This window comes from Sminthopsis crassicaudata, chromosome 3, assembly GCF_048593235.1.
Source record: "Sminthopsis crassicaudata isolate SCR6 chromosome 3, ASM4859323v1, whole genome shotgun sequence".
Taxonomy (NCBI): domain Eukaryota; kingdom Metazoa; phylum Chordata; class Mammalia; order Dasyuromorphia; family Dasyuridae; genus Sminthopsis; species Sminthopsis crassicaudata.
In genome coordinates this window covers 571,787,108-571,799,986 of record NC_133619.1, presented here as the reverse complement: position 1 = coordinate 571,799,986, position 12,879 = coordinate 571,787,108, and the positions used below count along the sequence as shown (strand labels likewise).

General features: G+C 33.3%; 1 protein-coding gene across 5 annotated transcripts in view; it reads left to right on the top strand.

Moving 5' to 3' along the window:
* SGCZ (sarcoglycan zeta) overlaps positions 1-12,879 on the top strand; it is a 531,956-nt gene that overhangs the window by 347,557 nt on the left and 171,520 nt on the right. The window lies entirely within an intron of this gene.

The window sequence follows — 12,879 nt, the reverse complement described above, 5'->3', positions numbered from 1 at the left end:
AAGAGATTGTAGGAATCTAGAATATGCAGATGTGATTTATTCTTCTCAAAACTAGAGTGAGGATGTTTTATTCATATATCCTCAAAAACCATATAGATTTGGAAAGAGTAAATATTCCTGGGAGAGGTGGTGTGGTCTGTGGGAGCAAGCCCTTGAAGAAGAAGCTGATTCCTTAGAAAACCTTGAGACAGCAACTAGTGATGTCAGACTCAATTTTTAGAAACCAATTGCTAACTAAGCCTTAGTTTTGCCCTAATTTTTCAGCACAGAAGCTGATATTTTTCATTCATTTCTAGTGAATATTGGAAGTAACAACTCATATATCTTTCTCCTTTTTTTTTTTCATTTCACCACAACACATATTTATCTCTCTGTCTTTGTCTCTGTCTCCCCACATCTCACAGGTCTATATATCTGGCTAGCAAGCCATCATCTATCTAACATCTGTCTATCTGTGTGTCTTTCTGTATTCCCTCCCCTTTAGTCACTCATTAAACACTTAGGAATTCCTCACTTCCTAGCACTGACACATGTGCTTTGAAATCTTTTCAGAAGGCATCAGTCTTTAATTTAAGCCCCATGATGATACATGTGTCTGTACTAGTGATCAGAGTCATCCTACTCACTATTTCTGATTCTGCTGATCAGGCTTTCCACATGTTGCTTGTGAAGTCGGTAAAAGACTGTTGGGCTAACACTGGTTTATCTGGTTTATCTGTAATTTTTAAACACTTAACAAGCCAATTCTGCCAACTTACAATCTTCCAGTTGTAGAAAATAGATGTCAATAGTCACCTGTCTCACCCAGTAAATGACCCCATGTAACACATTTCCCTACCAATTATCCTTTCCTATACTACTTTCATTTTAGTAATAGGTACATTATGAGATGAAGCATTTGTGACTCAACCTGAAACATTGGCAAAAATTTCAGTTCTCTGGGTTCCTTATAAATCAATGGCATTCAACACCCATTCAAGCAATAGTCAGACATTGTCAGAAATATCTGGGAAGAATTCTCTATTAAAACAACGTATGACTGAAGTTCAGGGGGCCTGATGATGGCAAAAGTATGGGATTGCTTTCCCTTTTAATACATACATACATACATACATATATATGTGTGTGTTTTTTAAATTTATATATAATATGTAAAATATATATTATACTATGTATAACTGTGTATGCTTACATATACATATATTTGGTTTTTTTTTTGTTTTGTTTTTTTCTGAGGCTGGGGTTAAGTGACTTGCCCAGGGTCACACAGCTAGGAAGTGTTAAGTGTCTGAGACCAGATTTGAACTCGGGTCCTCCTGAATTCAGGGCTGGTGCTCTATCCACTGCACCACCTAGCTGCCCCCATTTGTTTTTAAATTTATATATATGTAAAATATATATTATACTATATATAATTATGTATGCATACACATATGTTTTTTAAAATTTATATATAATATGTAAAATATATATTATATTATATTATGTATAATGATGTATACACACACATATAGCCTCATGTATGCAGGATAGCTTGGCAGTGTCTTACAAAGTAAATGAACCATCCAGTCTACCCACATAGGGATGCTTGTCGTGATAAGTGAATGCAAGACTGGTTCTAAGATTAATGTGAAATGTTAACCTTCAATAGCAGTTGCTATAAGTCTTAGGAAACACATTACAACATTGAATACTGAAAATTGAAAAAAATGCCCCCTTCCTGTTGGAAGCTGCCAGTATGAATGCTAAAAAACATGGTTGACAAGTTGTGGTTCATTTTCCACTGAGGAGAGACAGTTGGCCAAAGTACAAATAAATTGCGACTTTTTAAAAAGATAGTTCTTTTAGAGTCATTAGTCAATGCCTCAGAATTCTGAAGCTGGGGAGATCCTGAAGTTTTGAAGGCTGTATGAACAGAACCTGAACCCAGATAGATCCTAAGAAGTGGGCAAGATGTCAGGACTAGTACTGACAAGGTGGTAGGTCAGTCTCTGAGGATCATTGCAAAGAAGAGCAGAGACAGTTCCCTGGGAGGGATTTCCTTTCCCCCCAACCCTAAGAATTACTAGAATCTAAGAATCACATACTTCCTAAGTACCTGCTTACTAGATATTAGTAATACTAGAAACTAAGAATCATATACTTCCTCTGCACCTGCTGGATGTAAGCACTAGGCAGAGTGATAAGAATGCAAATCAACAAGTCAATCAGCATTTATTAAGCACCTATGATGTGTCTGACCTTATTCAAAGGCAAAGACATAAGAAGTCCCTGCTGGCATAGAGATAGCATTGTAAAGGTCTCAAGAAAGAAACTGGAGAAGGCACCTGTAATAATGAAATCATGACTCCTTGAAACAGCAAAGGAAGCTACAAAAATGAGAAGTACCCTATATATTTTTATGGCTTCTCAATCATACTTATACCCTTGTATCAGGGGTATCAGAAATGAAGGGTGCAGATCTCTCTTCTTTAAAAATCCTGTACATGAGGGAGGAGCTTACTATAGTTCAATATCTGAGGGCTGAATTGTTTAGAATGGAATTGAACTGTTGGCAAGTTTTAAAAGGAAAATTATTTAAAGAGAAAATATCACAAGCAACAAGAAAAAAATCAATTTACATACAGTAGAAAAACAATCAGGATGTCACAAGACAGTAAGCTGCTTCTACACTAAGACCATAAGTCTTGGAACATTTCATTTTCAAGAGCAAAGGAACTGGAGTTGTATCCAGGAATAACTTATCCAGCAAATTTGAGTATAATCCTGAATGGAAAAAAAATGGACATTTGATGAACTGATGGTTGATGAACTTTCAGATATTTGTAACAAAAAGATGAGTACTCAATGGAAAATTTAATATAAAAGATCTAGAAGATATACAAGGAAATTATTAAAGGCTAATTATAACTAATTATGATTATTATATATGAAAATATTATCATTATTATTTAAAACTTACACTTGTTGAAGTGGTTTGAAAACATTATGGTTGAATTGTTATATTTGGGTGATTCTCAAAAGCAAATTGGGAAATAAAGGATAAAAAGGCAATTATCTCATAAATAGGGCATAAAAAGAAGATTGAATACAAAGGAAACTGGTAAGGTAGAGGGCAAATAATGTTGGAACTTTGTTCTCATCTTGCTTGAAGAAGAAATAAAGTATATGTGAAGAGGATTAGAAGTTTTCTTAGCTTTTTCTTTCTTGAAAAAAGTATATAGAATAAGATTAGAAGGGTGAGGAGAAAATAAGAGAGGGAATTTTAGAGAGGTAAATAAATTAAGGAATATAAAGATAAGGAGGAAAAAAGGTAACAGGGACAGGACAAAAAGAAAGACTGAGAAGGAAAAAAAGTGAATAAAAATAAGATAGAAGGAAATTCAAAATAGTAAATAGAATTTTGTCAAATGTATGAAAATACAAGTTATTCCCCAATAGGTAAGTGGTCAAAGGATATGAACAGTTTTCCAATGAAGAAATCAGAACAATTATAATCATATAAAAACATGTTCTAAATTATTATTGATTAGAGAAATGAAGATTAAAATGACCTTGAGATGCTATTATACACTTACCAGATTGACTAAAATGATTGAATGGGAAAGGAACAATTGTTGGAGGGGATGTGGAAACACTGAGACACTAATTCATTATGGAATTGAAAAATGATCCGATCATTTTGGAAAGCGATCTGGAATTTTGTCCAAAGAGTTATTAAACCACCTATACATTTTGACCCAACAATACCACTATTCAGTCTATTTCTGAAGATGATTAGGGGAATAGGAAAATAATGTGTATGTTCTAAAATATTTATAATAGATTTCTTTGTGGGCAAAGAAATAAAAATTTCAATTGGAAAATTCAATGCCCATCAATTGAAGAATGAATAAACAAGTTGTGTTATATGATTCTGATGGAATACTATTGCACTATAAGAAATGTTGAAATCAGTGATTGCAGAAAAAATATGGAAGGAATTGCATGAAATAATGGAGTGAAATGAGCAAGACAAAGAGATCATTGTACACAGTAATAGCAATGTTATTTTAACAATAATTTTTAAGCAAATAAGTTATTTTGTAAATAATAAGTACCCAAATTAACTATAAAGTACATAAAAAGAAAAACAATATCTGCATTCAGAGGAAGGATTGATAAATAGAAGTCTATATTAGAATAATGTTATATATGTATGGGCCAATTTGCATCTAATTTCTACAGTGGGGGGGAGACAAGCAGGGAAAGAATATATAGGAATATATACACATATACATACATATTTATATACACATAATAATTTTGTACATTTGAAAGAAATAACAAGTTGTGCATGACAGATTTGCAGTTTCATATATAACCATCTTTTTTGTACTATGTTGTGGATATGCTTTATGCTATAAATTAAAAATTAAATTAAAATTTAAAACATTTTAAAGTAAGATTTCATAGATAAAAAAATCCTCTCCAGAACTAAGGCTATCACAATCAAAACTTTCTTAAAACTTGTTTATTAGGAGACAGTTTCACTGTTGCTTCTCCAGCATGGGGAATTCCTTTTCTGCTGCAAGTAATAAGCTCACAAGAATGCTCAAGTTACTGGATCTAATATTCCTCCCTTTTGATTATGAGCTCTTCTGAATCCAATGTGGCTGGTCATTGGATGATAAACATAACCCATCACAAGATTTATATGGGAAGCTGTCCAGTGTCCCTGGACAGGGGACCAGGATCATCTCCATAGAATCATGAGGTATGAGAGAGGAGGACTTTAGGTTTACATGCTTTATGAATTAGATTTGGGTATAGGGATCATGACACATTGAAGAGCCCCAGGAGTGAAATGAGCAAGACAAAGAGATCATTGTACACAGTAATAGCAATGTTATTTTAACAATAATTTTTAAGCAAATAAGTTATTTTGTAAATAATAAGTACCCAAATTAACTATAAAGTACATAAAAAGAAAAACAATATCTGCATTCAGAGGAAGGATTGATAAATAGAAGTCTATATTAGAATAATGTTATATATGTATGGGCCAATTTGCATCTAATTTCTACAGTGGGGGGGAGACAAGCAGGATTTCCTAGTTCTGATCATAAGGAGGTCTTAATTTAGTGCCACAAAATTGAAGCTTCTCCCTTCTTGCCTCCTTCATTTTACATACTGTGATGTTGGACATATAGTCTGATTCCCTGATTGGCTTATTTTCCAGGTCGTTAGGTCTTTTCTCTTGTTATTGTAAATCTTTTTTTTTTCAGAAGTGTGCAGAGCATGATCTAACTGGGGTTTTTTTTTGGGGGGGGTATTATTTGGGGATATCCAGTGTTCATTGGTCTTGGAATGTCCTTCTCTCTGCAGTATTAGAAAGCACCAATCCAGGGAATCTTGGGCATGAGGCAGCAATTAATCAGGAATTCCAAAGAGAACAATCTAGAGGGAATAGGGAGGAAAGACCCATCTTCCAGGAAACTTAGAAATACCTGGCTTAGGAAAAGAAATTGATGTCCCTTCTATAATGCAAATGGCCAAGGTATCATGATTTCCAAGTGCCTAGATGTCAGGTTTGAACTATAAGACAGAGAATTCAGTTTCAAAAATAAGGGGAGGATCAAGATAAACAGAAGGAAAATTCACTTCAAGTAGACCCATGAGGAAAGAGAAAATGAGGAAATACAATAGCTTCTAATGTTGTAAACTTGACATTTGTAGAATGGGGAGAGAAGCAACTATAAATCACTTATGGACCTAAGAAGCCCAAAGGTATTGAATAGGATACAAACTTGGAGCAAGGCCAACCAAGGCCTGACCACCAAGAACAAGGACACGATTTCCCCCAGGACCATGACCAGTAGGTCAAGAAAATCAGAAATATTAACTAAGGAGGTCAAAGAGTATTCAGAGAGCTTGGTACTGCCACACATGCAGCTTACCACAGGCTTGCTTAGAAAAAAAATCTATATAAAATCTTTGCAAAATACAATCTTCATTTCATTAGATTAAAAGCAGCTCATCTGGATACAACTGGGAAACCTGACTGAGCACATGCACAAGTAGAAGTTGGTAGTTAATCTAACAAAGGGAGGAGGAGAAATAACAAGGGATAAAAACTGAACCTGAGCCCAGAGGATCAGGGGTAACAACAGATAATACTTAACATTTAAGATCTTTGTCAATTGGTACCTCTCCAGCAACTCAGAAGCCTGCAGTTAGGAGGATCTCAGCACCAATATGTCAGAATAGCAACAGGAGGGTGAGCCAATCTCCATAGGTCATTGGACAGAGAAATAGGGTTGGGCAATGCCAACTTGGAATATTCAGAGTAACAGCAGGAAACAGGGCCAGATCAACTATCTGGTAAGTTGCCAAAAGACAATGCATGGAGCTTGCAAATGGCATGCTCTTCAAAATCCAACTAAGGTCCTTTAAAAGCATAGCAGTGTATGGAATCAGTGCCCAGCTGAGGTTTGTATTGAAAGTAAGAATCTGAGTTGGAAAAGGACATAAGGAAATGAAAACCATGGATTGTGGTACAGGCCAAAAACAAATGTCACCCATCCCATATAGAACTGGAATATCAATGACAAGAATATGAAAGGAATAGGACAAAAAGGAACTAGACCACCCCATCTAAGAGTATGGAACTTGACAGAGAATTTCTCTAGCCAAAGTCCCATTCTATAAATGGAGCCAAGAAATAAAAGCAAACATAAAAAGATCAAACATAAAGAAAAATAATAGGGACTAAGAGAAACTCAAAATTTAAATCCAGAAAGAGAGAATAACTGCATAATAATTCCAAGTAAAATCTGAGTAAAAACAAAGGCTTTGCCATGAAGATACTAAGTGTGAATGAAAGAAATGAAATGGGGGGAGAGAAATTAAAATGAAAACTAAAGCTTCTAGGGAAGGAAAAAAGAAGAATAAAGAGCTTTGAAAAGAGTAGAAAACTTTGCCTAAATGATGAGCTCCTTGAAAAATAGAATAGAACAAGTAAAAACCACTGATTCCAAGAGAACACAAGAAATATTAGAACAAAGTCAGCAATCTAAAAGAAATAGAACACCTAAGAGAGAGGTTCCTAATCTGGGATCCAAAGACCCCCAAAATGTCTGTAAGTGAAATTTAAAAGGTCTAAGAATATATAATTTAAGTACACACACACAGATATATATATATATATATATATATATATATATATATATATATATATATATATATATATATATATATATATATATATATATATATATATATATATATATATATATATATATATCTGTGTGTGTGTTTGGATAAGTGTACATCACTATGGTTGTATTTCTTTGTAATTTGATTTTATACATTTGAAAAGATGAGTCTGAGAAGGAACCAGAAGTTTTCCCTAGACTGGAAAGTGGCCTAAAATACAAAGGAAAGTGATCTAAAATCCAAAGAAAGTAAAGAAACTCTGATCTATCATAAACAATTGAGTTGGAAAATAGATCAAGGAGAAAAACTTTCACAATCATTGAATTCTCTCTTTCAAGGGATATTCTATTCAAACTCTTCATTCGCATGATCAAACTTCATTTCTCAAACAAGGTTATTCTGTTTCTGGTTCTCTACCTTTTCTATATTTCTGAGCACTAGTGAACTTTGGGAAGTTATATATGACCCCTTCTGTTTTGGGAAGTGAAAGTACTTCCATGATGGTACTTCTAATTCTCAATGACAGTGATTTCTTTATGTGTAGATAGATCCTAGAGAAAATTCATTATAATTTTCTTTTTCTTCTATAGGTATATATTTCTGACATGTAATTATTCATTAGCAGCATTCTTCTCTTTCCCCTTCTGGATGAGATTTATATCCTCTATTCCTCTAAGTCAGTCCCTCTTTTCCTTGTTTTTACCCATTTTTCTGAGCTTTCATCCTGTAAAAAAAAAATTAAGAAACTTTTTTTTCTTCGTTGTTTACATATGGATTCAATAACGTTGCATTGCCCACTATATTCTCTCCTACATTTTCTGATGAAATAATCCTGTGTTACTGGGATTGCCTTTCCTTCACATTTTAAGATCTTTCCCTTGGATGCTGGCAAAACTTACTGATTGTTAATAACATTGTAAAGTTTAACTATCATATCCCAGGTAGTTTAAGATGTGCATGCATATCTCCATGTGTGTGCTTTGAACATATGTTTAAAACCTTCATTATGTTATCGAAACCTTTTCACTTATCATAAATTACCTTTGTTTCTTATTTTTAAGGCCAGCCATTTTGAGTTATGTAGAATTCATGTATACTTAACATTGAAGTTTTGGTTTTTTTGTTTCTCCCCTATCAAATATTCTTCTATTTTATTATTTGTGTTTGCCAAATTTATCATCCTTGATCACCACATTCATTTCTTTAGAGAGATCCTCCTTCTTGAATTCAGTTTTTTTCCTACTCTTGTATATGTTTTTGAATATTTAATTTTTGCCTTAAGAGATTAATTTTAGAAAAATAAAAACTACATAGTCTTCACTTCTTGTATTATGTGTCTTATTTCAGAGGTAAAGTTTAGATTACAAAGGCAGCAGCCCAGTTGAATTCTCCAAAATTTCCCTCCAACTAATCATAAAATAATGCTTACAATAAAAGGTCAGGATAAGACATTTTTCTAGCCTAAAAAAACTTAGAAGTTTAGCAGGAGATGTGTGTGACACTGGGTGGAGCCCAGTCCAATGAAGACACACACACACACACACACACACACACACACACACACACACACACACTCACACAGTGGTAGCAATAGTGATAGTAGCAGCTGTTTCGGAAATTCTCAACTCAAAGATAGTAAATTAAATGTTAGTATAGTAAGTCAATATCTAGTATTTTGCAGTAGGTCAATAAGTAATATAGTAAGTCATATGTTAGTAGATAATAAGTCAACTTGTTGCTGCCACTGGGTCCAACTGATGCTGATTGGTAACTCTTGTCACACATATATAGTTTTGGATGATAGGTCCAGGGTCAAAAGGAGTGCTTATAGTCAGCCACAAGGAAGGAAGGTCCCTGTTCATAGTTTCAAGGCAGAGAAGGTACTATTAATATGACTGCCAGAGAGTGGGGAACCAAGTCATAGATCCAGGACCTAGAGGAGTTCTAGAGCTTGTGACTTCAGGGGAACCAATATCCTAGTTGAGTAAAGACAGAATGCAGAAGAGGAGAACAGTGACCATAGCTCCCCCAGGATCCCAGCCATTATGGAGGCACCAAAATTTTTTAGGTCCTTAGAACTAGTTATGAAAACAGTTACATGAAAAAGCCTGAAGCTTGGGACAGTGTATCCTCATCCTACAAATGTAAGAAATAGGCTGGAAAATTGAATAAGTGAAAAGTACTTGACCATAAAAAGCTACTATGTTGATAGGAAAGATGAAGACACAAACTCAGAAGAAGACACCAATGTGAAAACAGCTACAAGCAAAGCTTAAAAGTGCTAATTGAACACAAGACCAAAAAGAATCCTTGGAAGACTTAAAGGGATAATAAGAATAGTGAGGAAAATTAGAGGGGGAAAATGAGAGTAATGCAAGAAAATTACGAAAAAAGAATTAACAACTCAGTAAAGAGACACAAAAATATTAAAGAAAAAATATCTTTAAAAAGAAAATTAGCTTAATGGTTTTTTAAAAGGGCACAAAATATCACTGAAGAAAATAATTCCTTAAAAAGCAGAATTAGCTAGATTTGAAAATGAGCTCTAAAAGTTCACTAAAGAAAATAATGTCTTAAAATTTAGGTTTGTGCAAGTGGAAGTCAATAACTCCAAGACATCAAAAAACAATACAACAAAGTCAAAAAAACAAAAGAAAAACAGCAGAAGATGTGAAATATCTCATTGGAAAACAACTGAACTAAAAAATAGTTCAAAGTGATAATTTAAGAATTATTGGACTACCTGAAAATCATGATTTAAAAAGAACCTAAACATCATATTTCAAGAAATTATAAAAATATAGAAATATATTGTCTATCCAGAGGATAAAATAGAAATTGAAAGAATCCCCTGATCATTTTTTGAAGAGATCCCAAAATGAAAACTTCTAGGAATATTATAGCTAAATTCCACTACTCTCAATACAAAGGAAAAAAGCAATCATTAAAAAATCAGATTTTTTTTCAAATTCAAGATGACCACATGATTTAGCAGTTTTCATATTAAAGACGCAGAGGGCTTGGAATATGATAATTCAAAAGTCAAAGGAGTTAGGATTACAACCAAATCAACTACCCAACAAAACTAAGTATAATACTTCAATTGGGAAATAGACTTGTAAGCATTCCTGATAAAGGAAAAAAACAGCACAGAATGGAACATTTGACATTTATAAACAAGATTCTAGAGGAATATAAAAAGGCAAAAATGAATAAGGGATTCAATAAGGTTAAATTGTTTATATCCCTACATGGAAAATGATAGATATAACTTCTATTATTAGAGCTATTAAAAGGACAGAAGGTATGAATGTGAAGCAATTATTTTGATTTTTTATTGTTTTTTAAAATATAAATTCATTGTAAAAGAAAAAAAAAAATCCCTCCCGGAGAGTCACCTCATATTGACATATCTTTCACAGTCAGAAAAAATGTAAACATTATCTTCTTTAATAAAATTTCTACTTTGAAGTCATTAGTGGGTTATAAATCTCTGTTTCAAAGCACTTATTTTGTAATGACCTGCCCACCCGAAAATGTATGAATAAGAAAGAGGATGCACTTGGAAAAGGGGAAAGAGAAATGGAGAATGCCAAAATTTTTCTTACATAAAAGAGGCTTGCAAGGAAGAATTTTTACAGTGGAGGGGGAAATTGAAATGGCAGGTAATGCTTAAACTTCATTTTCATCTGAATATGTATCAAGAATACACACACACACACACACACACACACACACACACACACACACACACACACTCAGATGAGTATAGAAATCTATGTTACCCAATAGGGAAAATAATAGGAGGAGGGTATAAAAGAAAGGGGAGTTTATAAAAGGGAAAGTGAATGGGGGGGCAATAGTTAAAAGTAAAATAGGCTTTGAGAAAAGACAGGATGAAAAAAGAAAAAATGGAATAGAGGGGAATGAAATGCATAGGAATTATAACTGAAAGTTGATGAGTTCTCTCATAAAATGAAAGGGAACAGAAAAATAGATTGGAAATCAGAATCTAACAATAAGTTCTTGAAACAGAAAAACAGAGTTAAAATACAGGGCTGGAGCCGAATCTAATATGTTTCAGCTGAAGTTAAAAAAAAAAAAAAAAAAAAAAAAAAAAAAAAAAAAAAGGGCAGGGATAGTAACCATGATCTCAGACAAAGAAAGCAAAGGCAAAAATAGACCTCATTAAAAGAGATAATCAAGGATACTACATTTTGGTAACTGAAACTAGCACTGACAAAAGAAGTAATATCAAAACATTTTATACCAAATTTCTCTTGTTAAAGGTCTAATTTATTAATTATATAGGAAATTGGATCAAATTTATAAAAATAAGAGCCATTCCCCAATTGATAAATGATTAAATGACGGAAATAGGCAGTTTTCTGATAAAATCAAACTATCTATAGTCATATGAAAATTTGTTCTAAATGACTAAATCACTAAATATAGTTCATTACAAACTAGAGCAGCTGTGAAATACCACCTCACATCTATCAGAAATGATAAATGATGGAGGGCATGAAGGAAAAAATAGGTACATTAATGAATATGTTGATTCGAAAACAATTTGGAACTATGTCCAATGAACTATACAATTGTGAATAACTTTGACTTCATAATAACACTACTAAATCTGTATCCCAAAGAGAAAAAAAAGGAAAATGATCTCTTTATATAAAAAATACAGCAGCTCTTTGTGGTGACAAAACAATTGAAAATTAAGGGTATGTTCATCAATTGGGAAATGGCTGAACAAGTCATGGTGTACTATAGTAATGGAGTACTGTTGTACTATAAGAAATGACAAGGGGAGTGATTTCTTTTTTTCTTTCACCCTATACATTCTTTTTAAAAATTTTTTATTATAACTTTTTATTGTCAGAACATATGCCTCAGTATTTTTTTACATTATCCCTTGCACTCCCTTCTGTTCTGACTTTTCCCTTCCTTCCCTCCACCCCCTCCCCTAGATGGCAAGCAGTCTTATACATGTTAATTATGTTATAGTATATCCTAGATACAATATATGTGTGCAGAACTGAATAGTTCTCTTGTTGCACAGGGAGAATTGTATTTAGAAGGTAAAAATAACCTGGGAAGAAAAACAAAAATGTAAACAGTTTACACTCATTTCCCAGTGTTCCTTCTCTGGGTGTAGCTGATTCTATCCATCATTCAATTGGAACTGAATTAGATCTTCTCTTTGTTGAAGATATCCACTTCCATCAGAATATATCCTCATACAGTATCCTTGTTGAAGTGTACAGTGATCTCCTGGTTCTGCTCATTTCACTCAACCTCAGTTCATGTAAGTCTCTCCAAGCCTCTCTGTATTCATCCTGTTGGTCATTTCTTTTTTTTTTAAATTTAATTTTAATTTAATTTTATAATTATAACTTTTTTTGACAGTACATATGCATGGGTAATTTTTTACAACATTATCCCTTGCACTTCTATTCAGATTTTTTCCCTTGCTCCCTCAACCCCCTCCCCCAGATGGCAAGCAGTCTTATATATGTTAAATATATTACAGTATATTCTAGATACAATATATGTGTGTAGAACCGAATTTCTTGTTGCACAGGAAGAATTGGATTCAGAAGGTAAAAATAACAGTTTACACTCATTTCCCATTGTTCCTTTTCTGGATGTAGCTGATTCTGTCCATCATTAATC